The 27,314-nt window shown below is 40.4% G+C and overlaps 1 protein-coding gene across 1 annotated transcript in view; it reads right to left on the bottom strand.

Annotated features, from left to right (window-relative positions):
* LOC128643644 (protein adenylyltransferase SelO-like) overlaps positions 1-27,314 on the bottom strand; it is a gene marked incomplete at its 3' end in the record, with an annotated part of 120,119 nt that overhangs the window by 91,164 nt on the left and 1,641 nt on the right. The window contains exon 2 of the mRNA XM_053696471.1: positions 25,358-25,445. The remainder of the gene's footprint in view (positions 1-25,357; positions 25,446-27,314) is intronic.

Raw genomic sequence — 27,314 nt, 5'->3', positions numbered from 1 at the left:
GCAAACCCAGAATTTTTCGCCGCTAACCTAGCCAATTGCAAAGTGGCGTCTAGGGTGAAAGAATTAGCCAATTTGAGAGCACGGATTCTGTCCATAATCTCCTCATAAGAAGGAGAATTACTAGTGATCGCCTTTTCTAGCTCATCGAACCAGAAACACGCGGCTGTAGTGACAGGGACAATGCATGAAATTGGTTGTAGAAGGTAACCTTGCTGAACAAACATCTTTTTAAGCAAACCTTCTAATTTTTTATCCATAGGATCTTTGAAAGCACAACTATCTTCTATGGGTATAGTGGTGCGTTTGTTTAGAGTAGAAACCGCCCCCTCGACCTTGGGGACTGTCTGCCATAAGTCCTTTCTGGGGTCGACCATAGGAAACAATTTTTTAAATATGGGGGGAGGGACGAAAGGTATACCGGGCCTTTCCCATTCTTTATTTACAATGTCCGCCACCCGCTTGGGTATAGGAAAAGCTTCGGGGGGCCCCGGGACCTCTAGGAACTTGTCCATTTTACATAGTTTCTCTGGGATGATCAAATTCTCACAATCATCCAGAGTGGATAACACCTCCTTAAGCAGAGCGCGGAGATGTTCCAACTTAAATTTAAATGTAATCACATCAGGTTCAGCTTGTTGAGAAATTTTCCCTGAATCTGAAATTTCTCCCTCAGACAAAACCTCCCTGGCCCCCTCAGACTGGTGTAGGGGCCCTTCAGAAACAATATCATCAGCGTCCTCATGCTCTTCAGTATTTTCTAAAACAGAGCAGTCGCGCTTTCGCTGATAAGTGGGCATTTTGGCTAAAATGTTTTTGATAGAATTATCCATTACAGCCGTTAATTGTTGCATAGTAAGGAGTATTGGCGCGCTAGATGTACTAGGGGCCTCCTGAGTGGGCAAGACTGGTGTAGACGAAGGAGGGGATGATGCAGTACCATGCTTACTCCCCTCACTTGAGGAATCATCTTGGGCATCATTTTCTCTAAATTTTGTGTCACATAAATCACATCTATTTAAATGAGAAGGAACCTTGGCTTCCCCACATTCAGAACACAGTCTATCTGGCAGTTCAGACATGTTAAACAGGCATAAACTTGATAACAAAGTACAAAAAACGTTTTAAAATAAAACCGTTACTGTCACTTTAAATTTTAAACTGGACACACTTTATTACTGCAATTGCGAAAAAGTATGAAGGAATTGTTCAAAATTTCACCACAGTGTCTTAAAGCCTTAAAAGTATTGCACACCAAATTTGGAAGCTTTAACCCTTAAAATAACGGAACCGGAGCCGTTTTTATATTTAACCCCTTTACAGTCCCTGGTATCTGCTTTGCTGAGACCCAACCAAGCCCAAAGGGGAATACGATACCAAATGACGCCTTCAGAAAGTCTTTTCTATGTATCAGAGCTCCTCACACATGCAACTGCATGTCATGCTTCTCAAAAACAAGTGCGCAATACAGGCGCGAAAATGAGACTCTGCCTATGATTAGGGAAAGCCCCTAGAGAATAAGGTGTCCAATACAGTGCCTGCCGATTATTTTACAAAATAATAATAATAATAATAATTCCTCAAGGCTATGGAGTATAAAATATGTTTATATATGAATCGATTTAGCCCAGAAAATGTCTACAGTCTTAAAAAGCCCTTGTGAAGCCCTTATTTACTGTCTGTAATAAAAATGGCTTACCGGATCCCATAGGGAAAATGACAGCTTCCAGCATTACATCGTCTTGTTAGAATGTGTCATACCTCAAGCAGCAAAAGTCTGCTCACTGTTCCCCCAACTGAAGTTAATTCCTCTCAACAGTCCTGTGTGGAACAGCCATCGATTTTAGTAACGGTTGCTAAAATCATTTTCCTCTTACAAACAGAAATCTTCATCTCTTTTCTGTTTCAGAGTAAATAGTACATACCAGCACTATTTTAAAATAACAAACTCTTGATTGAATAATAAAAACTACAGTTAAACACTAAAAAACTCTAAGCCATCTCCGTGGAGATGTTGCCTGTACAACGGCAAAGAGAATGACTGGGGAAGGCGGAGCCTAGGAGGGATCATGTGACCAGCTTTGCTGGGCTCTTTGCCATTTCCTGTTGGGGAAGAGAATATCCCACAAGTAAGGATGACGCCGTGGACCGGACACACCTATGTTGGAGAAAATAAATACAAAGTTGCCTGTAAAATAAATATAAATCCTAAAATAGCTACAATATAATTATTATTTATATTGTAGCTATATTAGGGTTTATTTTACAGGTAAGTATTTAGCTTTAAATAGGATTAATTTATTTAATAAGAGTTAATTTATTTCGTTAGATTTAAATTATATTTAACTTAGGGGGGTGTTAGGGTTAGGGTTAGACTTAGCTTTAGGGGTTAATAACTTTATTAGAGTAGAGGTGAGGTCCGGTCGGCAGATTAGGGGTTAATAATTGTAGGTAGGTAGCGGCGACGTTGGGGGGGCAGATTAGGGGTTAATAAATATAATATAGGGGTCGGCGGTGTTAGGGGCAGCAGATTAGGGGGAAAAAAGGGATAACGTAGGTTGCGGCGGTGTACGGAGCGGCAGATTAGGGGTTAAAAAAATATGCAGGTGTCAGCGATAGTGAGGTCGACAGATTAGGGGTTAATAATTGTAAGGTTAGGGGTGTTTAGACTCGGGGTACATGTTAGAGTGTTAGGTGCAGACTTAGAAACTGTTTCCCCATAGGAAACAATTGGGCTGCGTTAGGAGCTGAACGCTGCTTTTTTGCAGGTGTTAGGTTTTTTTTCAGCTCAAACTGCCCCATTGTTTTCTATGGGGGAATCGTGCACGAGCACGTTTTTGAAGCTGGCCGCGTCCGTAAGCACCGCTGGTATTGAGAGTTGCAGTGGCGGTAAATTATGCTCTACGCTCCTTTTTTGGAGCCTAACGCAGCCATTCTGTGAACCAGCGGTATTTAAAAGGTGCAGGGAAAAAAAAGCCAGCGTTAGCTACGCGGGTCGTTACCGACAAAACTCTAAATCTACCCGTATGTTAGTATGGGCTGTAAATCTAAACAAAGTCATAAAAACCACTTGTCATATAGAAAACATTCATACAAAACCTATATACAAATGAGAAGTTAAAAAGCTCACAAAGTAACTAATTATTTGATTGCAACCATTGTTTGGTCTTATTAAACTATTGCACTAGCCTAAAAAAATGTCAGAATAGTGATACATTGTAAAATTCATTAGACATACATTAACAACCACCTTAGCATAGATTATATTCTCATATTATTAACATAATACTCAAATAACATCATATTAGAATTATCATAACAGATAAAGAGGAACCCTAATACAATCTATGCTAAGGTGGTTGTTAATGTATGTCTAATGAACAAGTGGTTTTTATGACTTTGTTTAGATTTACAGCCCATACTAACATAGTTAATTAATTAATTGAGTAATTAAACACATGAATTGGTAATGCTATAAAGGAAGGCTAAAGGCTGTACTATGACATCACATGATTAAGGGGACCGCCCCGAAACGTTGTGTTCTTTCTGATCCCCATGTTCTAAAATAAAGGGATTTTTAATCTGACACCTCTATGCTGTTTCTATGATTTGAAGGTGGGCTTGGCAGTGGCCCACGGATGTGTCAGTTCCTCTGGCTATAGTGCTGGTTTCTGTTTGGATTTTGAGAAGAATAAAAATACCAGACGCCCCACCAAAAACATACGGTCGGGGAGCTGTGGACTCTTTCCATCTGAAGAAAAGAAAATTATCAGGTAAGCATAATTTAAGTTTTTCTTCATTAATGGAATGAGTCCACAGCTGCATTCATTACTTTTGGGAAAACAATACCCAAGCTACAGAGTACTGAATGCTAAAATGGGGGGGTACAAGAGGCGGCTAATTCTGAAGGCACCAGGCCTGAAAACCCCTACCCCACAAAAACCTGATTCGCCTGAAGCCGAGAAAACCTTGAAATAAGGAAAGGGCCCCAATGACACTGACCCACAGATAGTCCACAAGCCTTGCTAGAGACCGCAGGAATAAGACACGACTGAGCCTACAAGCCTCCAGGAGACACCATTGCCAAGCAGTTGGTCCCAAACAACACACCCCTTACTAGAGAAAGGGATCAGACTACCGTAATCTCCCCAAAGGGAAAAGACACGGATGAACAATCATCAGGACTTTCAGAAAAACCCTTAATAGGGTACAACGAGTCCCAAATAAAAATTAAAGGCAGAAACCCGAGAAACTGGGCCAAGCTCACAGAGACCCAAGCAGTCTCAAAGACACAAGGGGAGGCAACGCCCAGACCCCTGTACAGAAACCAAGGGGTAGGCCCGGGAATACAAAACAAAGAAGATAACTTCTCTCAAACACAGTGCAACCGCACCCTAGACAACTGAAGACAAAAGTCCCCAGAGTCACAAAGGTCGCTCAGAATATCTAAATCTTCAGAGACCGATATGGAGACTACTAACTCCCAGAAGTAGGAAAAGCCACACGGCCCTCACTTCCTAATTTAGATGACAAAAACCATAAAGTAGAAACAGACAAAGTCCAGAAATCTCTACCCGAAGGAAGAGAACCTCAAGGACCAAAGAGCCCCTGAAGGCAAGACCGCCAGGAACCGGCAGCAAAGGAGGTTCAAAGTCCTACAAACCTCCAACCCACACGGGGAAGGAGGCACTCCAAGACCCAACAGAAAAACTGAATCAATTGAGTGTGTTGCAGCAGCACTCCTAGACCCAGTCGGCCAACATGACAGGCTAATGAGGACTGAACCAATCCCCCATGCCTCACGGACCCTCAGGTCCTCTCAGAATGCTTAGTTGTAACTAATTAAGAAAAACATAATTTATGTAAGAACTTACCTGATAAATTAATTTCTTTCATATTGGCAAGAGTCCATGAGCTAGTGACGTATGGGATATACATTCCTACCAGGAGTTGCAAAGTTTCCCAAACCTCAAAATGTCTATAAATACACCCCCACCACACCCACAATTCAGTTTAACGAATAGCCAAGAAGTGGGGTGATAAGAAAGGAGCGAAAGCATCAACAAGGAATTGGAATAATTGTGCTTTATACAAAAAAATCATGACCACCACAAAAAGGGTGGGCCTCATGGACTCTTGCCAATATGAAAGAAATGAATTTATCAGGTAAGTTCTTACATAAATTATGTTTTCTTTCATGTAATTGGCAAGAGTCCATGAGCTAGTGACGTATGAGATAGCAAATACCCAAGATGTGGAACTCCACGCAAGAGTCACTAGAGAGGGAGGGATAAAAATAAAGACAGCCAATTCCGCTGAAAAATTAATCCACAACCCAAATCAAAAGTTTTAATCTTATAATGAAAAAAAATGAAATTATAAGCAGAAGAATCAAACTGAAACAGCTGCCTGAAGTACTTTTCTACCAAAAACTGCTTCTGAAGAAGAGAAAACATCAAAATGGTAGAATTTAGTAAAAGTATGCAAAGAAGACCAAGTTGTTGCTTTGCAAATCTGATCAACAGAAGCTTCATTCTTAAAAGCCCAGGAAGAAGAAACTGACCTAGTAGAATGAGCCGTAATCCTCTGAGGCGGGGATTAACCCGACTCCAAATAAGCATGATGAATCAAAAGCTTTAACCAAGATGCCTAAGAAATGGCAGAAGCCTTCTGACCTTTCCTAAAACCAGAAAAGAAAACAAATAGACTAAAAGTCTTTCTGAAATCTTAGTAGCTTCAACATAATATTTCAAAGCTCTTACCACATCCAAAGAATGTAAGGATCTTTCCAAAGAATTCTTAGGATTAGGACACAAGGAAGGGACAATAATTCCTCTACTAATGTTGTTAGAATTCACAACTTTAGGTAAAAATTTAAATGAAGACAGAAAAACCACCTTATCCTGATGAAAAATCAGAAAAGGAGACTCACAAGAAAGAGCAGATAATTCAGAAACTCTTCTAGCAGAAGAGATGGCCAAAAGGAACAATACTTTCCATGAAAGTAATTTAATGTCCAAAAAATGCATAGGCTCAAACGGAAGAGCCTGTAAAGCCCTCAGAACCAAATTAAGACTCCAAGGAGGAGAAATTGGCTTGATGACAGGCTTGATACGAACCAAAGCCTGAACAAAACAATGAATATCAGGAAGATTAGCAATTTTTCTGTGAAATAGCACAGAAAGAGCAGAGATTTGTCCTTTCAAGGAACTTGCAGACAAAAACTGTAAAATCCTAGGAATTCTAAAAGAATGCCAAGAGAATTTATGAGACGAGCATCATGAGATGTAAGTCTTCCAAACTCGATAATAAATCTTTCTAGACACAGATTTACGAGCCTGTAACATAGTATTAATCACAGAGTCAGAGATACCTCTATGACTAAGCACTAAGCGTTTAATTTCCATACCATCACAGTTAATAATTTGAGTTCCTGACGGAAAAAACAAACCTTAAGATATAAGGTCTGGCCTTAATGGAAGTGACCAAGGTTGGCAACTGGACATCCGAACAAGAACCATATACCAAAACCTGAGCGGCCATGCTGGAGCCACCAGTAGCACAAACGATTGCTCCATGATGATTTTGAAAATCACTCTTAAAAGAAGAACCAGAGGCGGAAAAACATAGGCAGGTTGATAACTTCAAGGAAGTGTCAATGCATTCACTGCTTCCACCTGAGGATCCCCGGACCTGGATAGGTACCTGGGAAGTTTCTGTTTAGATGAGATGCCATCAGATCTATTTCTGGAAGCCCCCACATCTGAACAATTTGAAAAAACACATCTGGGTGAAGAGACCATTCTCCCGGATGTAAAGCTTGATTGACAGAGATAATCCACTTCCCAATTGTCTATACCTGGGATATGGACTGCAGAAATTAGACAGGAGCTGGATTTAGTCAAGCAAGTATCTGAGATACTTCTTTCACAGCCTAAGGACTGAGAGTCCCACCCTGATGATTGACATACGCCACAGTTGTGACATTGTCTGTCTGAAAACCAATAAACGTCTCTCTCTTCAAAATGAAGCCAAAACTGAAGAACTCTGAAAAACGCACGGAGTTCCAAAATATTGAATGGTAATCTCGCCTCTTGAGATTTCCAAACCCCTTGTGCTGACAGAGATCCCCAGAGAGCCTCCCAACCTAAAAGACTCGCATCTGTTGTTATGGTCCAGGTTGGATGAACTGAAGAGACCCGTAGAACTATATGATTGTGATCTAACCACCAAGTCAAAGATAGTTGAATATTGGGATTCAAAGATATTAAAAGTGATATCCTAGAATAATCCCTGCACCGAAAAAGACGGACTTCCTGTTGGAGGCGGGGCATGCAGGTAACTGCAGGTAGCTGCAGGTGCTGAGGACGCTCCGTGCCTCTGAGAGAGGCCTAAATCTAACACCAACACATGCATTGGTTTCCCTTGGCCACACTCAGGCTTGGGAACATGGATTCCGTTCCAGCATGGGAAGTTAAAATTGCAGCCTAGAGGTGCACGGTGGCTGGTGCACGCCATTTCTACAGGGACTCCTAAGTACCGACTCAGTTCCTTCCTGGACAAGCCCTCTGATACACATGAGTGTATAGCAATGACCGTCAGTTGCTCTACTCACTATACCCGGCATTAAAGTGGTATTTAAGAAAGAGGCTCTGAGATGTACTTGCACAAGAACTATACCACAGACAAGATAAATACACGCTGGTATATAAGTTACAGAGTAGTGACTCTGACACTTACCTGGTTGAAGTGTTGATATACCTAGCGGCAGCCCTTTCTGCCCCTGCACGGTCTGTGATTGGAGTTTCGGGGGGCTTGCGCGGCATTGCCGTGCCCGGTGGTCCTGGTTCTGGAGGAGTCAGTCTCTCTTTGTTGGGCCGTGAGTGGAGTGGAGGCTCCGCGGTTCTTACCGCAAGGAAGTTTGGGCGCCTCGGACAGCAAACAGCTGAAGTGATCCCGCCCCCCCCCCCAGCGCGAAGTATCGCGGACGAAGTTACACATTGCTCCTGACTGTGGCTTGCACAGGTCATCCAGCGTCGACGACGTGTACTCTTGAGGTACTCGCACAGAGAAGAAGTGTCTACGGTGGCTGATCGGATGACTGCTTTCTGCGCTGTAGGCGCATTGTTATGCTGTATAGCAGTTCCTCCACCTTGGTTGCAGCTTGGAGCCCTCCGGCCACAGTACGCCACAGCTTGGGAGGATCGAACAAGCTGATAAGGTACTTTTGTTGAGGCTGTGGGTATCGTCAGTAAGGCTCCATACTCTGGTCTCATTATGTACGCTGGTCCGGATATCTAAAAACTTCCTTTACCGCACTTGTTCAGTTGGTTCTAGTGCACTTAACCTCCCTATTTTGTACACAGCGTTCTGGACTTTCTCTGCCGAACCCATTGAGCCAATTATTAACTCAAGCTGACTGGGTAAACTTAATGTGAACGCAGCAAAGACATTGATATGAAATAGCATTTGAATGAAACAAGCTCAAGGCTGATCCATATTTTGAGAGAAATACTATTTACTATACATGGAGAGCTCATTTATGTACATCCTGTATTAGCATAGAAATCTCTTTAGTTCTTAGCCTGCTGTATCTCGGTAGGTGGGGTATTGAGCTAAATAAGGTTAATGTTGAGATTTACTGTGAGAGTTTCATTATTCTTCTTGTGCTGATAATCTATCTATGTATACCCTGTATTATTATTATAGAACGCCCTGCTGCTTGTGGCTGCTCTATTCCTGAATGTAAGATGGTGGGACATAATATATGCATAGAGATATGGTTACAGCAGGTCACTAGATACTAAAACATAAGTGACTTTAACAGCTAGAAAGTATTTTTGGATGAGCAGTATCTGAAAAAGCTTGTCTGAGTTGAGATTTATACCTTGGAGACAGATAAACATAGAGTAGGAATGATATTAAAATTTGCCATGGCAAACTTAAATATTTAGTCCCCCCAAGGTATGTTTTTCTGGAATTAATAGTACTAATTATTAGGATATCGAATTGTAATTTTTGATTTAAGTTTATAAAAATATATTAGGGTAGGAATATATACACAAATCTCCCTGGTTAATTTTCACTGTGGTGCTTTATGTTAAGAAGCTGATTACTTACACCGACACCTATTCACTTACGCTAATATTTGTAGATTCTCCTATATAGTGGCATACACTAGAAATGGTTTAGAAGGAATAATTCTTGCACACTTTAGATAGAAATAAAAACTAGAGATTTTGAGAAATAGAATTGACACTTGAATAAAAAACATTCTATCACTTTTAGAAGAATACTCTGTCTCAAACACATCAAAAAATTAGTACTCTCCCCCCCTTTTTTTTTTTTTTTTTTTTTTTTTTTTTTTTTTGTGTGTACTTCTCACTCTGTTAAGCCCCCTAGTTAATAGACAGTACTATACAGACAAATTTTAGTGAGGCTTTGTCCATGGATAAATTTATGCAGCAAAGAAGTTCTCCTTCCAATATGCCCCCCAAATCCAGAGATAAGAAGGGGAGCAGCAGGAACTTGGATTCTGGCTCGGTTTCCCCATCGGAAAAAAGTGTCTCTAATCCGTCTCCTAACAACTTGTTAGAATTTGCTGCTGAAGTAGCCAAAATCCTGACACCCCAATTTGACATGATCAAACAGGAGATCAGAAATGAGATATCAAACCTCACTTTGGAGGTTAGACAGTTTTCAACTAGACTAGACGAAATGGAGAATCGGATCTCAGATCTAGAAGATAGATTTAATATTATGGATCCTGTAATAGATACTCACAGCAAAACTATCACTTCATTGCAAGCCAAGATCGAGGACCTTGAGGATCGATCGAGGCGCAATAACCTTAAAGTGATTGGCTTGCCTGAGTCTACTGAATTTCAAGACTTAATGAATTTTGTTACCATTACGTTACCACAGGCCCTACAGATCCCAGCTCCTGCTGCTCCCTTTCTTGTTGAAAGGGTACATAGGATAGGGCAACGACGTGAACACAGTGAGACATCTAGATCAAGGCCAGTAATCTTTAAATTTGTCAACTTCCAGGACAAACTTTTATATCTTAAACATTATAGGAAATATAGCCCTCTCTCTGTAGGCTCACATAAACTATTACTGTTTCAAGACTTCTCTTCGGAAACATTAACCAAGCGAAGAGATATGTCTTTTTTTTATGGGAGATTGCAGAAAGAGAACTACAACATCAGGCTGATCTATCCAGCTAAGCTAATTGTACAGAAAGATGGAAGTACACACACACTCAATAATGTTATGGAGGCGGAGGCTTTTTGCAGAGAGGTAGGGGTACCATGAATATGTTTTTAGGGTATCAGGAAGAGGTTCCTTGATCACAGATTCAGAATATGTTGTTACTTAGATAAATAGAAATGAGTAGTATGGTCTTTGAATTGAGGACTATGATAATGCTAGAAATGGTGTTCTTTTTGGTGTTTTGGTGGGTCTTGTGGGGTTCTGTGGTGTGTGTGTGTTTTTTTTTTTTTTTTTTTTTGTGTTTTTTAAAAGATGGCACTACATACACTCCGAACAATGTTATGGAAGCTGAAGCTTTCTGTAGAGAATCAGGGGTACCTTAGCCTATGTATTGTTGTTTAGGTAATTTTTTTTTCTTTTTTTTTTTTTTTTTTTTTTTTTTTTTTCTCCCCTTCCTCCGCTTTTTCTTTTTTATCTTCTCCCGTCTCTCTCATTGTCTCTCCAGTCCCCTTTCCCCTTTTTACATCTAAGGGTCTGCCACCCTCTCCTTCGGGCGCATTTCCTGACTACCGAGATTGTATATATAATGAGTTCATTTGGTTATGCATCTACGGATTAGAGACAAATAATTTCCCTGATTAATAAGTTTAATTTACTATCATGGAATATTGGTGGTATTAACTCCCCAATTAAAAGGAAAACTATAATAAAACACCTGGGCAAATTTAACCCTGATATAGTTTTCCTACAGGAGCTCCATCTTAAGGCTCTTGAAATACCTAAATTGAAAGCAAAGTGGGTGGGAGAAGTTCTGGCGGCCCCTTTCACATCTAGGAAGAGGGGAGTGGCCATTTTAGTAAATCGGAAGCTGGAATATCAGGTAATTAATACTATAATCGATCCTGAGGGCAGATTTTTAATCGCGGAACTGGAAATTAAACGTATAAAATACATACTGTGCAATATATATGGTCCCAATCAAAGTGACCATAAATTTTGGTCTACACTCTCAGTCAAACTACATAACTATATTGGGTCAAATCTAATTATCGGGGGAGACCTAAATTTAATGGCAGACCCTCTGCTAGATAGCTCAAATAAAAAGGCCCTAAAAAATAGGGACCGGAAAGCTCGGACCTTTCAGAAATTCTGCAGTCAGCTGGGACTGGTGGACATATGGCGGGTCCAGAACCCGGACGCTCGAGATTACTCTTGTGTATCTCAAGTCCAACAGTCTTTCTCAAGGATCGATTATTTTTTAATTTCTGAATCCCTGCTTAACTGGAATTGGGTGTCCAGTATTGGAGACATCGTCATTTCCGATCACGCTGTGATAGGGTTGAGATGTGATACAAATGGCGGACATCGAGATAAGAACCACATATATTTCCCTAAATACCTGAGCAACAATATCAAGTTTCAGAACCAATTACGTTTAAAATGGGACGAATACTATAATAACAATCACAGCTATATAGATAAGATCGAAGTGTTCTGGGAGGCCTCCAAGGCCGTGTTACGAGGGGAAATTAAATCTTACTCCCTACATCTGAAAAAAAATTGGACCCTAATAACTAGACAACTTGCTAATCGGGTTAAGAACGCATATAGGGCTTATATTATAAACCACACTAAAGCTTACTGGGATGCATATGTGACTGCTAAAATGCTCCGGGATACGCATATTAAGCAAAGTAGCGTTCAGGAAGAAATGAGAATGAGAGCAATATACAGTGGCTTTACGGGCAGATCGGCGAAATTTCTGGCTAGAACCACTAAATCTTCTCCCAGACATCCAATATCGGCTATTAAACAGGGAGATATGAGATATACCAAACATACTGATATTGAAAAAGTATTCTTTGACTTTTTTCAAGATCTATACAAAAGAGAGCCTACTAACCCCGATAAGAGATTGGCATTCTGGGAAAAGATCGAGATTCCAAGGTTATCTTCTGATGCCAGAGACACGATTAATGCCTCTATTACTGAGGAGGAAATCACAATAGCAATTAAGAACGCGAAAACTAATAAAGCGGCTGGACCTGATGCCCTCCCCATCGAGTACTATAGGATTTTACAGATACAGGTGACCCCAATACTGAATAAGCTATTTAATTTTTATTTTTCAGAATAATCCCTGCACCATTAATTCAGCATAAAAAACTGGAAAGGTTTCATATGAAAACGAGCAAAGGGAATCGAATCCAATGCTGCAGCCATGAGACCTAAAACTTCCATGCATATAGCTACTGAAGGAAATAATAGAGACTGAAGGTTCCGACAAACTGAACCCAATATAATTGTCTCTTGTCTGTTAGAGACAAAGACATTGACACAATCTATCTGGAAACCTAAAACAGATGACCCTTGTCTGAGACATCAAGGAGCTTTTTGATAAAAAGATCCTCCAACCATGTCTTGAAGAAACAACAAAAGCTGAATCGTATGAGATTCTGCAGAACGAAAAGACTGAGCAAGTACCACGAGATCGTCCAAATAAGGAAACACTGAGAACCTTGAAAAGATTCTTAGAGCTGTCGCTAGGCGAGAAGGAAAAGCAACAAATTGGTAATGCTTGTCTAAAAAAGAGAATCTCAGAAAATGAAAATAATCTGAATGAAAACAGAATATGAAGATATGCATCTATTGTATCTATTGTAAACAAATAATGCCCTTGCTGACCAATAGCAGAATAGACCATATAAACACCATTCTGAAAGATGGTACTCTTATATGACAATTCAAAAAGATTTTCTATCTTTGGGACAATGAATAGTTTTGAACAAAACCCCAAACCCCGTTCCTGAAATGGAACTGGTATGAATACCCCAGATAACTCCAGGTCTGAGCAGCGCCTTGAGACCCCAACGGGTGACCAGTACCAAGTACCCAATACATACAGGTCTGAAATACACTTCAGGGAAGTGTGAGCCTTTACTGGAATAGCTGGAATATGCTAGAGAAAAAAAAAAAAGACTTCTCACAGGCGGTTTTACTCTGAATCATATTCTGTACCCCAATCTAAGAAGTTTGGACCGAATTGAACCAAACAAATTGAAAAAAGTCTTAACCTGCCCCTTACTAGCTAAGCTGGAATAAGAGCCGCACCTACATGCAAATTTGGGGGCTGACTTTGGTCTTTTAAATGGCTTGAATTCATTCCATGTTGAAAAAAACTTCCAATTATAAACATGTTACTTGGGAAGAATTAGGATTCCGTTCCTTATTAAGAACAAAAACTAATATAAGCTTAAGATTTACTCATAGAACTTAATCTTGAAGCAAAAAAACTCCCTTCCCCTGAGTAACAGCTGAAAGAATTGAATCCAATTGTGAACCAAATAATTTATTACCTTGGAAAAAAAAGAAATATGGATTTTAGAAATCAAATTAGCATTCCAAGATTTAAGTCACAAAGTTCTTCTAGCTAAAATAGCTAAAGACATAGATTTAACCTCAATTGTGAAAATATCAACAACAACAAAAATGACGGCACAAATGAAATTATTAGCATGTTGAGTCAATTTAACAATGCTAAACAAATCATAATCCGATACTTGTTGCACTAAAGTATCCAACCAGAAAGTTGAAGCAGTTGCAACATCAGCCAAATAAATTGCAGGCCTAAGAAAAGGACCTGAAAATAAAATCATTTTCCTTAGATAAGATACAAGTTTCCCATCTGAAGGAACTTAAAAATAAATACTATTTTCTATAGGAATAGTAGTATGTTTAGCAAGAGTAGAGATAGCCCCATTAACTTTGGGGATCTTTCCCCAAAACTCTAAACTAACTGCTGGCAAAGGATACAATTTAAAAACCTTAAAGAAGGAATAAAAGAAGTCCTAGGCCTATTCCATTCCCTAAGGAACTGCAAAAAAAAAAAAAACCTCTGAAGAAACCACAAGAGGTTAATAAGCAGAATTTAAATGTTAGCTAGTCTTAAAATCAAAAGAACTAGTCTCCTCAATATCCAATATAATCAACACCTTTTCAACAAAGAACGAATGTACTCTATTTAAAAGTAAAAAAGTAGATTTGTTAGTGTCAATATCTGGTGAATTATATTCTGAATGAGATAAATCATCATCAGAGAAAGATAATTCAGTATGTTGTCGGTCATTTGAAAATTCATCAACTAAATGAGAAGTTTAAAAAAGACCTATAAATTTTATTAGAAGGCGGGATGGCAGACAAAGCCTTTAGGATAGAATCAAAAAAATATTCTTATAAATTCCTAGGTATATCTTGTACATTAGATGTAAAAAGAATAGCAATAGATAATGCATTAATACTAATGGACTCTGCATGTAAAAGTTTATCATGATAACTTATTACAAACCATAGCTAAAGATAAAAAATCATAACATTAAAATAAATTAACTTAGCTTTGGTAGGACTGATATCAGTCATCAGGAATCCAACAGTATTTTCTGATACAGGAATAGTTTTTGATATATCAATTTCCTTAAATGACAGTTTCAGGAAAGGGAAATAATGCAAACAAAATAAGCCTCTGAAAACCAGAAGCAGAATGAAATAAAGACTTAAATAATGTCAGAAATCTGGCGCCAAGTATGACGCCCACAACTGACAAAAACATAATTTATGCTTACCTGATAAATTCCTTTCTCCTGTAGTGTAGTCAGTCCACGGGTCATCCATTACTTATGGGATATTAACTCCTCCCCAACAGGAAGTGCAAGAGGATCACCCAAGCAGAGCTGCTATATAGCTCCTCCCCTCTACGTCACACCCAGTCATTCGACCGAAAACCAAACGAGAAAGGAGAAACTATAGGGTGCAGTGGTGACTGGAGTATAATTTAAAAATTTAGACCTGCCATAAAAAACAGGGCGGGCCGTGGACTGACTACACTACAGGAGAAAGGAATTTATCAGGTAAGCATAAATTATGTTTTCTCCTGTTAAGTGTAGTCAGTCCACGGGTCATCCATTACTTATGGGATACCAATACCAAAGCTAAAGTACACGGATGACGGGAGGGACAGGCAGGATCTTTATACGGAAGGAAACACTGCCTGAAGAACCTTTCTCCCAAAAACAGCCTCCGAAGAAGCAAAAGTGTCAAATTTGGAAAATTTGGAAAAAGTATGAAGAGAAGACCAAGTTGCAGCCTTGCAAATCTGTTCAACAGAGGCCTCATTCTTAAACGCCCAAGTGGAAGCCACAGCTCTAGTAGAATGAGCTGTAATCCTTTCAGGGGGTTGCTGTCCAGCAGTCTCATAGGTTAAACGTATTATGCTACGAAGCCAAAAGGATAGAGAGGTAGCAGATGCTTTTTGACCTCTCCTCTGTCCAGAATAAACGACAAACAGGGAAGAAGTTTGGCGAAAATCTTTAGTTGCCTGTAAATAAAATTTCAGGGCACGGACTACGTCTAGATTGTGCAGAAGTCGTTCCTTCTTTGAAGAAGGGTTAGGGCACAATGATGGAACAACAATCTCTTGATTGATATTCTTGTTAGTAACTACCTTAGGTAAGAACCCAGGTTTAGTACGCAGAACTACCTTATCTGAATGAAAAATCCGATAAGGGGAATCACAATGTAAGGCTGATAACTCAGAGACTCTACGAGCCGAGGAAATAGCCATTAAAAACAGAACTTTCCAAGATAACAGCTTGATATCAATGGAATGAAGGGGTTCAAACGGAACACCCTGTAAAACGTTAAGAACTAAATTTAAGCTCCACGGTGGAGCTACAGTCTTAAAAACAGGCTTAATCCTAGCCAAAGCCTGACAAAAAGCCTGAACGTCTGGAACTTCTGACAGACGTTTGTGTAAAAGGATGGACAGAGCTGAGATCTGTCCCTTTAAAGAACTTGCAGATAAACCCTTTTCTAAACCTTCTTGTAGAAAAGACAATATCCTAGGAATCCTAACCTTACTCCATGAGTAGCTCTTGGATTCGCACCAGTGTAAGTATTTACGCCATATCTTATGGTAAATTTTCCTGGTAACAGGTTTCCTAGCCTGTATTAAGGTATCAATTACTGACTCCGAAAATCCACGCTTTGATAAAATCAAGCGTTCAATTTCCATGCAGTCAGCTTCAGAGAAATTAGATTTTGATGTTTGAAAGGACCCTGAATTAGAAGGTCCTGTCTCAGAGGCAGAGACCAAGGTGGACAGGATGACATGTCCACTAGATCTGCATACCAGGTCCTGCGTGGCCACGCAGGCGCTATTAGAATCACCGATGCTTTCTCCTGTTTGATCCTGGCAATCAAACGAGGAAGCATCGGGAAGGGTGGAAACACATAAGCCATCCTGAAGGTCCAAGGTGCTGTCAAGGCATCTATCAGGACCGCTCCCGGGTCCCTGGACCTGGACCCGTAACAAGGAAGCTTGGCGTTCTGGCGAGACGCCATGAGATCCATATCTGGTTTGCCCCAACGTCGAAGTATTTGGGCAAAGACCTCCGGATGAAGTTCCCACTCCCCCGGATGAAAAGTCTGGCGACTTAGGAAATCCGCCTCCCAGTTCTCCACTCCTGGGATGTGGATCGCTGACAGGTGGCAAGAGTGAGACTCTGCCCAGCGAATTATCTTTGATACTTCCATCATCGCTAGGGAACTCCTTGTCCCTCCCTGATGGTTGATGTAAGCCACAGTCGTGATGTTGTCCGACTGAAACCTGATGAACCTCAGAGTTGCTAACTGAGCCCAAGCCAGAAGGGCATTGAGAACTGCTCTCAATTCCAGAATGTTTATTGGAAGGAGACTCTCCTCTTGAGTCCATGATCCCTGAGCCTTCAGGGAATTCCAGACAGCGCCCCAACCTAGTAGGCTGGCGTCTGTTGTTACAATTGTCCAGTCTGGCCTGCTGAAGGGCATCCCCCTGGACAGATGTGGCCGAGAAAGCCACCATAGAAGAGAATCTCTGGTCTCTTGATCCAGATTCAGCGTAGGGGACAAATCTGAGTAATCCCCATTCCACTGTCTTAGCATGCACAATTGCAGCGGTCTGAGGTGCAGGCGTGCAAAAGGAACTATGTCCATTGCCGCTACCATTAAGCCGATTACCTCCATGCATTGAGCCACTGACGGGTGTTGAATGGAATGAAGGACACGGCAAGCATTTAGAAGCTTTGTTAACCTGTCCTCTGTCAGGTAAATTTTCATTTCTACAGAATCTATAAGAGTCCCCAAGAAGGGAACTCTTGTGAGTGGTAAGAGAGAACTCTTCTCTTCGTTCACTTTCCACCCATGCGACCTTAGAAATGCCAGTACTAACTCTGTATGAGACTTGGCAGTTTGGAAGCTTGATGCTTGTATCAGAATGTCGTCTAGGTACGGAGCTACCGAAATTCCTCGCGGTCTTAGTACCGCCAGAAGAGAGCCCAGAACCTTTGTAAAGATTCTTGGAGCCGTAGCCAACCCGAAGGGAAGAGCTACAAACTGGTAATGCCTGTCTAGGAAGGCAAACCTTAGATACCGGTAATGTTCTCTGTGAATCGGTATGTGAAGGTAAGCATCCTTTAAATCCACTGTGGTCATGTACTGACCTCTTTGGATCATGGGTAAGATTGTCCGAATAGTTTCCATCTTGAACGATGGAACTCTTAGGAATTTGTTTAGGATCTTTAAATCCAATATTGGTCTGAAGGTTCCCTCTTTTTTGGGAACCACAAACAGATTTGAGTAAAACCCTTGTCCGTGTTCCGACCGCGGAACTGGGTGGATCACTCCCATTAGTAAAAGGTCTTGTACAAAGCGTAGAAACGCCTCTTTCTTTATCTGGTTTGTTGACAACCTTGAAAGATGAAATCTCCCTTGTGGAGGAGAAGCTTTGAAGTCCAGAAGATATCCCTGAGATATGATCTCCAACGCCCAGGGATCCTGGACATCTCTTGCCCAAGCCTGGGCGAAGAGAGAGAGAGTCTGCCCCCCACTAGATCCGTTTCCGGATCGGGGGCCCTCACTTCATGCTGTCTTAGGGGCAGCAGCAGGTTTTCTGGCCTGCTTGCCCTTGTTCCAGGTCTGGTTAGGTTTCCAGCCTTGTCTGTAGCGAGCAACAGCTCCTTCCTGTTTTGGAGCAGAGGAAGTTGATGCTGCTCCTGCCTTGAAGTTACGAAAGGCACGAAAATTAGACTGTCTAGCCCTAGGTTTGGCTCTGTCTTGAGGCAGGGCATGGCCTTTACCTCCCGTAATATCAGCGATAATTTCTTTCAAACCGGGCCCGAATAAAGTCTGCCCCTTGAAAGGTATGTTAAGTAATTTCGATTTAGAAGTTATATCAGCTGACCAGGATTTTAGCCACAGCGCTCTGCGTGCCTGAATGGCGAATCCGGAATTCTTAGCCGTAAGTTTAGTTAAATGTACTACGGCATCAGAAATAAATGAATTAGCTAGCTTAAGGGTTTTAAGCTTGTGTGAAATCTCATCTAATGGCGCTGAGTCAAGGGTCTCTTCCAGAGACTCAAACCAAAATGCTGCCGCAGCCGTGACAGGCGCAATGCATGCAAGGGGTTGTAATATAAAACCTTGTTGAATAAACATTTTCTTAAGGTAACCCTCTAACTTTTTATCCATTGGATCTGAAAAGGCACAACTATCCTCCACCGGGATAGTGGTACGCTTAGCTAAAGTAGAAACTGCTCCCTCCACCTTAGGGACCGTTTGCCATAAGTCCCGTGTGGTGGCGTCTATTGGAAACATTTTTCTGAATATAGGAGGGGGTGAGAAAGGCACACCGGGTCTATCCCACTCCTTAGTAACAATTTCAGTAAGTCTCTTAGGTATAGGAAAAACGTCAGTACTCGTCGGTACCGCAAAATATTTATCCAACCTACACATTTTCTCTGGGATTGCAACTGTGTTACAATCATTCAGAGCCGCTAACACCTCCCCTAGTAATACACGGAGGTTTTCCAGCTTAAACTTAATATCAGAAAAAACGTATAACAATTGAAAATATAAGCGTTTTTATCACAGTCAAAGCACAGTCTCACAGGTCTGCTGTGAGTGATTACCTCCCTCAAAACTAGTTTTGAAGACCCCTGAGCTCTGTGGAGACGTCCTGGATCATGCAGGGAGAAAAAGGCAGACTGTGACTGAATTTCTGATGCGTAGTAAAAGCGCCAAAATAGGCCCCTCCCACTCACACTACAACAGTGAGGGAAGCTCAGTAAACTGTTTTAATTTAAAACAAACGACAGCCATGTGGAAAATAACGCCCAAAACAATTTTTCACCAAGTACCTCAGATAATTAAACGATTTAACATGCCAGCAAACGTTTAAAATCTAATTTATGAAATGTCATTAAAAGCCTGCTGCTAGTCGCTCACACTGCAAGTTAGGCTAAAAGTTATATGCATACAGTATTTTCCCAGTGAAGTGCCATTCCCCAGAAATACTTAAGTGTAAACATATATACATATCAGCCTGATACCAGTTGCTACTACTGCATTTAAGGCTGTACTTACATTATATCAGTATTAGCAGTATTTTCTCAGTCAATTCCATTCCTTAGAAAATAATATACTGCAACATACCTCTTTGCAGGTGAACCTGCCCGCTGTCCCCTGATCTGAAGTTACCTTACTCCTCAGAATGGCCGAGAACAGCAAATGGATCTTAGTTACGTCCGCTAAGATCATACACAAAAACTCAGGTAGATTCTTCTTCAAATTCTGCCTGAGAAGAAAACAACACACTCCGGTGCCGTTTAAAATAACAAACTTTTGATTGAAGATATAAAAACTAAGTTTAATCACCACAGTCCTCTCACACATCCTATCTATTAGTTGGGTGCAAGAGAATGACTGGGTGTGACGTAGAGGGGAGGAGCTATATAGCAGCTCTGCTTGGGTGATCCTCTTGCACTTCCTGTTGGGGAGGAGTTAATATCCCATAAGTAATGGATGACCCGTGGACTGACTACACTTAACAGGAGAAATATTTTTTGGCGCCAAGAATGTCTGTAACAGACACAAGCGTCATAGATGACGCAACTATGTGAAAATTCTCGGCGCCAACTAAGACGTTGGAAATGACGAAAATACGTCAACAAACGTAATTCTCACGCCAAAAAAGTCTTGCGCCAAAAATGACGCAATAAATTCTAGCATTTTTTGCACCCGCAAGCCTAACAGCCCGCAATTTAGAAAGAAAAGACAATTTAAAAAAAATTTCAGGTAAGAAAAAAATGTATTCATATGCATTTCCCAAAAATGAAACTGACAGTCTGTAAGAAGGAAATATACTGATTAACCTGAATCATGGCAAATATAAGTATAAAACATATATTTAGAACTTTACATATAAAGTGCCAAACCATAGCTGAGAGTGTCATAAATAAAATAAGACATACTTACCAAAAGACACTCATCTACATATAGTAGATAGCCAAACCAGTACTGAAACGAGAATCAGCAGAGGTAATGGTATATAAGAGTATATTGTCGATCTGAAAAGGGAGGTAGGAGAAGAATCTCTACAACCGATAACAGAGAACCTATGAAATAGATCCCCAATAGGATGACCATAGCATTCAATAGGCAATACTCCCTTCACATCCCTCTGTCATTCACTGCACTCTGAGAGGAAAACCGGGCTTCAGCATGCTGCGAAGAGCATATCAACGTAGAAATCTAGCACAAACTTACTTCACCACCTCCATAGGAGGCAAAGTTTGTAAAACTGAATTGTGGGTGTGGTGAGGGGTGTATTTATAGGCATTTTGAGGTTTGGGAAACTTTGCCCCTCCTGGTAGGAATGTATATCCCATACGTCACTAGCTCATGGACTCTTGCCAATTACATGAAAGAAAACAAAAATAACACAAATAATAATGTGAAGCACTCGGCGCCCTAACCTGATCAGCTAGGCAAAACAGGCGCCACGTGTCTGATTAGGCCCCAAGACACAAGGATCTGAACCCAAAGGCCCTCACCATCAAGGCCGCATAAAATCTCCTCCCTAGAGAGGGAGAAATAATCAGCAGACAAACATAGGACTAAAACACGTCCCGAACAAACTTCCTTAGAAGTAACAGTGCGATCAAACAATTGCGAGTATCAATTCCAGATAAAATTCCAGAAGGAAATATAAAACCAACATGAGCTTTAACCAAACAAAAACAATCCTAACCGCATAAAAATAAAAGATAAGGCAACCCGCAGGTTATCGCCTAAGAAGAACAGGCACACCCGCAGGACCGGCCTAACAGGGACCCTGTTCTTCGAAGCTCAGAAATAGAAAGGGATACTCAATAAACAAGAACATCCCCTTATGTCTAATTCTGTAAGCTATTCAAAGAAGCAGACAGAAAATTCTCAGATCCATTAAGGATGGGATCTTCTGACACTGCCAAAAGTGCCTCAATAAAACACGAAGGTGCACCAGTCTATACCGAAAAGCACAGCATACCCCCGCCGGAGCAAGAGACTACTCCGGCCTCGAAGGTTGACCCCCTGAAGCCTCAGGGACAGTCTTTCCCCCAGAGAGTTGAACAGGCCATCCCATGCCTGAACAGCCCTGGATAACAGAACAAGAACAATATCTTAAACCAACTTCTGGAAGTTGCAGATGTGCCAGCGCCAAAATTATGGACATGCAAAATCGTGCCGAAACCCCTGGCGGGAACAAGCCACCTTTCAGAGAAGGATAAGCAAAGTCTGGGTTACCTGCATGCATAGTAAACGATGGTGGAAGGGAACTCACCACTCGGATGAAAGAAGCCCCAGAGGCGGATGGCTCAGCGGCCCTTTGATTCTCCGATCCCGAGGAATTGAGCACTCTAATATGGCATTCAGAACATAACTGATAGGCTTGTATCATCTGGGGCAATATGCATTCTGCGCAAGGAGGAGAAACTGAAACAAAGACGTCCATCTCCACAATATCAGACTCCTCCATAACTAGGAAATTGAATACAAAAGATTGGACCAAAAAATCTAAACGGCACCTGACACCCAAAATGGCTGGGGCACTCACCACCTCCTATGAACCCAACACCAGCAGACCAGAATTTCTCCGTCGCCACACGGTCAGGAATGCGGAAATGGAGGCCAAAAACGTGACAACGCCTGGTCACCAGGAAAACCATATAGTCGAAAAAAGCGCGGCTGACCACAAGGCCGCGTCACTTTCCAAAAAGCCATTATGTTCCACAAGCCATAAGCCAAAATACACTACACATAAGCAGGTCAAATCATATAACAAACATGATTTTAAAAAACCCTGTTCAATAACCCCCCTTAGGAGATATTAACCCTTGATTCCAAGATACAAAAGGAGCCTCACCGGGCCCTTTTGATATAAGTTAGTCCCGCTAGGTGGTAGCCTCTTAGGAAAATATCTGTAATACAGTACCTTTCATGAAGAAAGTAAAATGAAACGATCTTACCGGAATCTACTCCGTGGAACAGGAACACGGCCCTTAAAGTGTGACAGATAGTAGCATGGACTTGAGAGAAGAAAGCAGGCAGTGAAACTCGTCAACGCTGATTGCTTGTGGAGCTGTTAAAATGAGTCGGGATGGTTTCACAGAAAGACTCTCCCTGCATCTCCGGACTCTAACTTTCATCCAAGCTTTCACTGAAAGGCTGACAGGACTACTTAAAACTCCAGTCCCATGTCGAAGAGTACTACCCCCTCCATAAGAGACTATTCAAAACTTCTGACACTTCTCTGCCAACCTCCTGGGACAAAAGGCAAAGAATGACTGGGGGGTGGGGGAAGTGGGAGAGGTATTTAAGCATTTGGCTGGGGTGTCTTTGCCTCCTCCTCCTGGTGGGCAGGTTCTGAATTCCCAAAAGTAATGAATGCAGCTGTGGACTCTTTCCAATACTTGACATTTAAAGGGACATTAAACACTAAATAAATGCTAGATAGAATGATGCATTAAAAGAAAAGAGGAGTCTGAGAATAACATGTAAATGTATTTTTTTTAAAGTTTCATTACCAGTTTAAATAGTGACAAAATAAATGTAAAGTTTTAGTGTTTATAAATCAATGGAAGCTCAGCTGCCATGTTGTAACTTAGGTTACCTTCTCTGCAGTAGCCAGTTAGGACAGGTATAAAACATTACAAGAGTGTGAAGCAAATGGCTGTGTGGAATATAACAGGGTTCTGCACTTCCATTTCTAACGGGAACTGAAAAGCTCACAATTTTAGAATGGAATTACAGGAAAAGGGGACAAAATAAATAATGAAAGTTAAAATACTGAACACCTGGCAACCCTATTGGTAAGCCAAAGGCAAGAGGCATATTTGTGTAGCCATAGTAAAAGAATATTTACTTTCAACTTACTTTCTACCCCTGCTTATTTATACAACTACATTATACAAATGCTAGACTAAAGTGCCACCACCAGTAATATGACAACAATTATGCCATCCAAGTCCTGTGGGTTGTTTTGGCTGAGTGAAGTGAAAGCCTGACCTAGAATGATATATGATTAATATAAATGATGCGCATGCATGTGTCTTGTATGCGGGGAGACAATTTAGAATGAATCCATGGTAAGTAAGTTAAAAAGACAACTCGTCCCTTATTATCCATCTCTGTCAAATATTTGACTTTGGTCATGTCTTAGTATAAAGCAATATATTATAATATAATATGAATATAGTAGTAAAATGCTATAGATTTATGGCTAATCACACAAGAGTGCAGCATTAAGAACACAGTTTTACTGCATTGCCAGAAAAATTTAAGAACCACTGGCCTAACTCACATTTTATAGGCCATTTATTATAGGGTTTAAAGCAGTAAACAAAAAATAAGGATCCAATGTTGGGACTTTGTCTTTTTTTCCATTGCAAAAAAATGTTTTAAAAATTATTTCCTGATAAAATCATTTATTTCATGGTGGTGAGAGTCCACAATCCATTATGCCTGGGGGCGGGGGGGGGAATGCCCTTTTGGGTTTTTGTTGGGTTGTGGATTTGGTTTTACTTTAGATTTAGGGAATTACTCTTCCCTACCATTAGGAGAAAGAAAAGATTCCCAAACCACAAGACCTCTATAAAACCCCTCCCACCTCACAGGTACCTCAATCTAACATATAGCCATAATGAGATAGGAAAAAGCAATGAGAGCAATAAAAGGAGCAGGGGAAAAAGTTGTGCTTAAGAAAAAAAACAATACCAAAAACATAGGGTGGGGTCTCGTGGACTCTCACCACCATGGAATAAATTAATTTATCAGGAAAGCATAAATTGTGTTTTCTTTCATACAGGTGGTGAGAGTCCACAGTCAATTATGCCTGGGAACTAATTCCCAAGCAGTGGAGTCCACGAGTAATGAGACACAAAGGGTGGGATTTAGAAACATCTTTTTTCACTGAAAAACTAAATCCACAATCCAACAAAAACACAAAAAGAGCACCCCCCCAGGTGTAATGGATTGTGGACTCTCACCACCTGTATGAAAGAAAGTATATTTCTCCTAATCTACAATTTTTAGGAAATTAAATAAATTGCAATAAACATAAGTATGACTATTGCCATATTTTAATCCAGTGGTGCATCATATTGTGTTATATGCTGCATGTAGGTCCCAACAGAAAGTGACAAGCAAAAGATTTCGGAATAAATTTGAGCCTTAAGTTCTATAAAAAAAAGGCAATATACTTTTTGAGGTGCTAGTGCCTCTTAATTTTGTGTAATAAAAAAGATAATTTTGAGCAACTGGATTATTGACATAAAGTACTAGAACCAAATAGTAATCCAGTAAAGGCGCACCGCGGACAGCAGCACCAAGACTCACAGTGTAAAACAAAAATCCTTTATTGTGGCAAAAAGTTAAAAACACAAAATAGGCTCAAAGGCCATACATACACACACTGTTAAAATCATCTGTTGTGTGTCAGGAAACAACGCAGACGCGTTTCGTGAGCATGCTCACTTGATCACTGCAGTCATTGGCTTCTTAGCGTCTGCTGTTTAGAGCGCTTCCTGGACACAGTCTACTGTGTGTATACTGATACTAAAACCAAATCATCACATTTTTGACAACCTAGGACCAAGTCTCTCATAATCTTTATGAATATATTTGATAGTATGGGAAGCAGCACCATTGTCATTGTCCTCTGTATTGCTTCTGATGTAAGACGCAATAAATACATTTCTTATATAAAAACATGCTCATTTAAATGCTGTGACATTACCTTAACAATGCAAACTCCCGAGAAAGAGTCAATATTTCAAGTGATCCGATACGAAACCATGATTTGGCAACACGTAAGACGACTGCTCCTGAAATAGGAAGGAACATAGATATAAAGGAGGTTTCTAATTAGTTTGCTTTTATATGTTACATATTTATTTCTATGAGTATCCATTTCATTTATAGGCACTGTGCTCAATATTTGAAAAAAGCCAAAAAGATCATTTGTTAGAACATGTTATTTGAAGACTAGCGACCGGGTTGAACACTTGGTAAAAGTAACGCTTAGGACCTGCAGAGCACTTCAGTTCCAGAAAGGAAACTGACACTGATCCAATCAGCAGCGCTGCTCACACAGCTGAGTTGTATGACTAGCACGGCTAACAGGAGCAGTGCCAGGTTCCTCTCTGGACCAGTAGTGCTCTGTGGATCCTGAGAGGTACTTCTATTATGTGTTTAACCTCCTTGCAGGGGTTAAATACATAGTATTAAAGGGTTGTTAAAGTGATGGTAAACTTTTACTTTTTGTAGTTACAATATTTGTCATCATAACCTAAAAGATGGAGACTTTCATTCAAGGGCTTTTTTAATTACCCTTTTCATGTTTTCCTATATGTCGCTGTTCCTCCGCCCGTAACTGATAGTCTATTTCCTTCTAGATTGTAAGTTCCCACGGGATAGGGCCCTCAATCCCTCCTGTATGTGTTTGTAAATGTTGTCCTGTCTCTTACAAGTCTTATATTGTTTTATTGACATGAACTGTATCCATCGACAGCGCTGCGGAATATGTTGATGCTTCATAAATAAAGTATAATAATAATAATAATTTCCTACTTCACTGACGATTCAGGCTGTAGCCAATCTTATAGGAAACCCTGAGAAGGGTAATTAATAAAATAATTAAATGTTTCCAAAGCCTTTCATGAATGAAAGTCCCAGTCTTGTGGTTATCCATCAATTTAAGTCTTTTAATATGTTCTAAAGAATTAGAGCATGCCATTTTTACTATAATCGTCATTTACTAGCTAGCTAATATCATTAAAGCAATGAGCAGAACTCTGCATGTGGTGTGCACAAGCTATCGTCTACTTATTATACTTCTTACAATTAAAAAATAACTTCTTCAATTCCTTACAGTCTTGATTCCCTTAGTATATAACTTATAAGACACTGAATGTTAATATTAATGTTAGTCTCATGTGATTTCCTTATACAAAAAAATTTAAAGTAACATTATACCATAAGAATGGCCTCAACTTTCTCAGGTATGAAAGTTCCATATATATATATATATATATATATATATATATATATATATATATATATATATATATATATATATATATATATATATATATATACACACAGTATATAAAATGTTAAAACTGCAGAAAAGACTAGGATCAACGTTTTGCACTTTTTAGGATGTATATAACATATAAATATTCTTTGTAATATAGAACCTGATTTCTAAGGTGTAGACTGGACTGGCACAAGGTAAACAGCAAACACAACATGTAACCAGCAAGCTGGAGAACCCCTGACACCCATACTAAATGAAGGACTGTGGTATTAATAAGGGTATCCAGCAGGGGTACCCTCTGAGAGTCAACCACAGACCATAAATCCACTGGAGAAACTCCAGGGATAATCTTCTCAAGTGTACTGGGCTCCAATATGTTGGAACCATTTGCAAGGTCATTGTAGCACATGTGCTGTACTCAGAGGAGCTAAACTTTCTTCTTTCATTTGTGCAAAATATCAAACACATCAGTTGTAGCTGCACACCAGCTTAGCCCACCTAGCAGCAAGTAGGTAGAAACTGAAGTGATACGAAGGAGAGGGGTATATGTTTGGGACTTCTGGGAGGCCATCTTCCCAATAGTACTGATATGGTTCTACAAGACTGTTGGCCTGATGATACACAGATGAGATGATGTAAAATGATCCTCCAGCAC

The sequence above is a fragment of the Bombina bombina genome, unplaced genomic scaffold (genome assembly GCF_027579735.1).
Source record: "Bombina bombina isolate aBomBom1 unplaced genomic scaffold, aBomBom1.pri scaffold_938, whole genome shotgun sequence".
Lineage (NCBI taxonomy): Eukaryota > Metazoa > Chordata > Amphibia > Anura > Bombinatoridae > Bombina > Bombina bombina.
The sequence above is the reverse complement of the archived record's forward strand: the minus strand, read 5'-3'. Positions and strand labels throughout refer to the sequence as shown.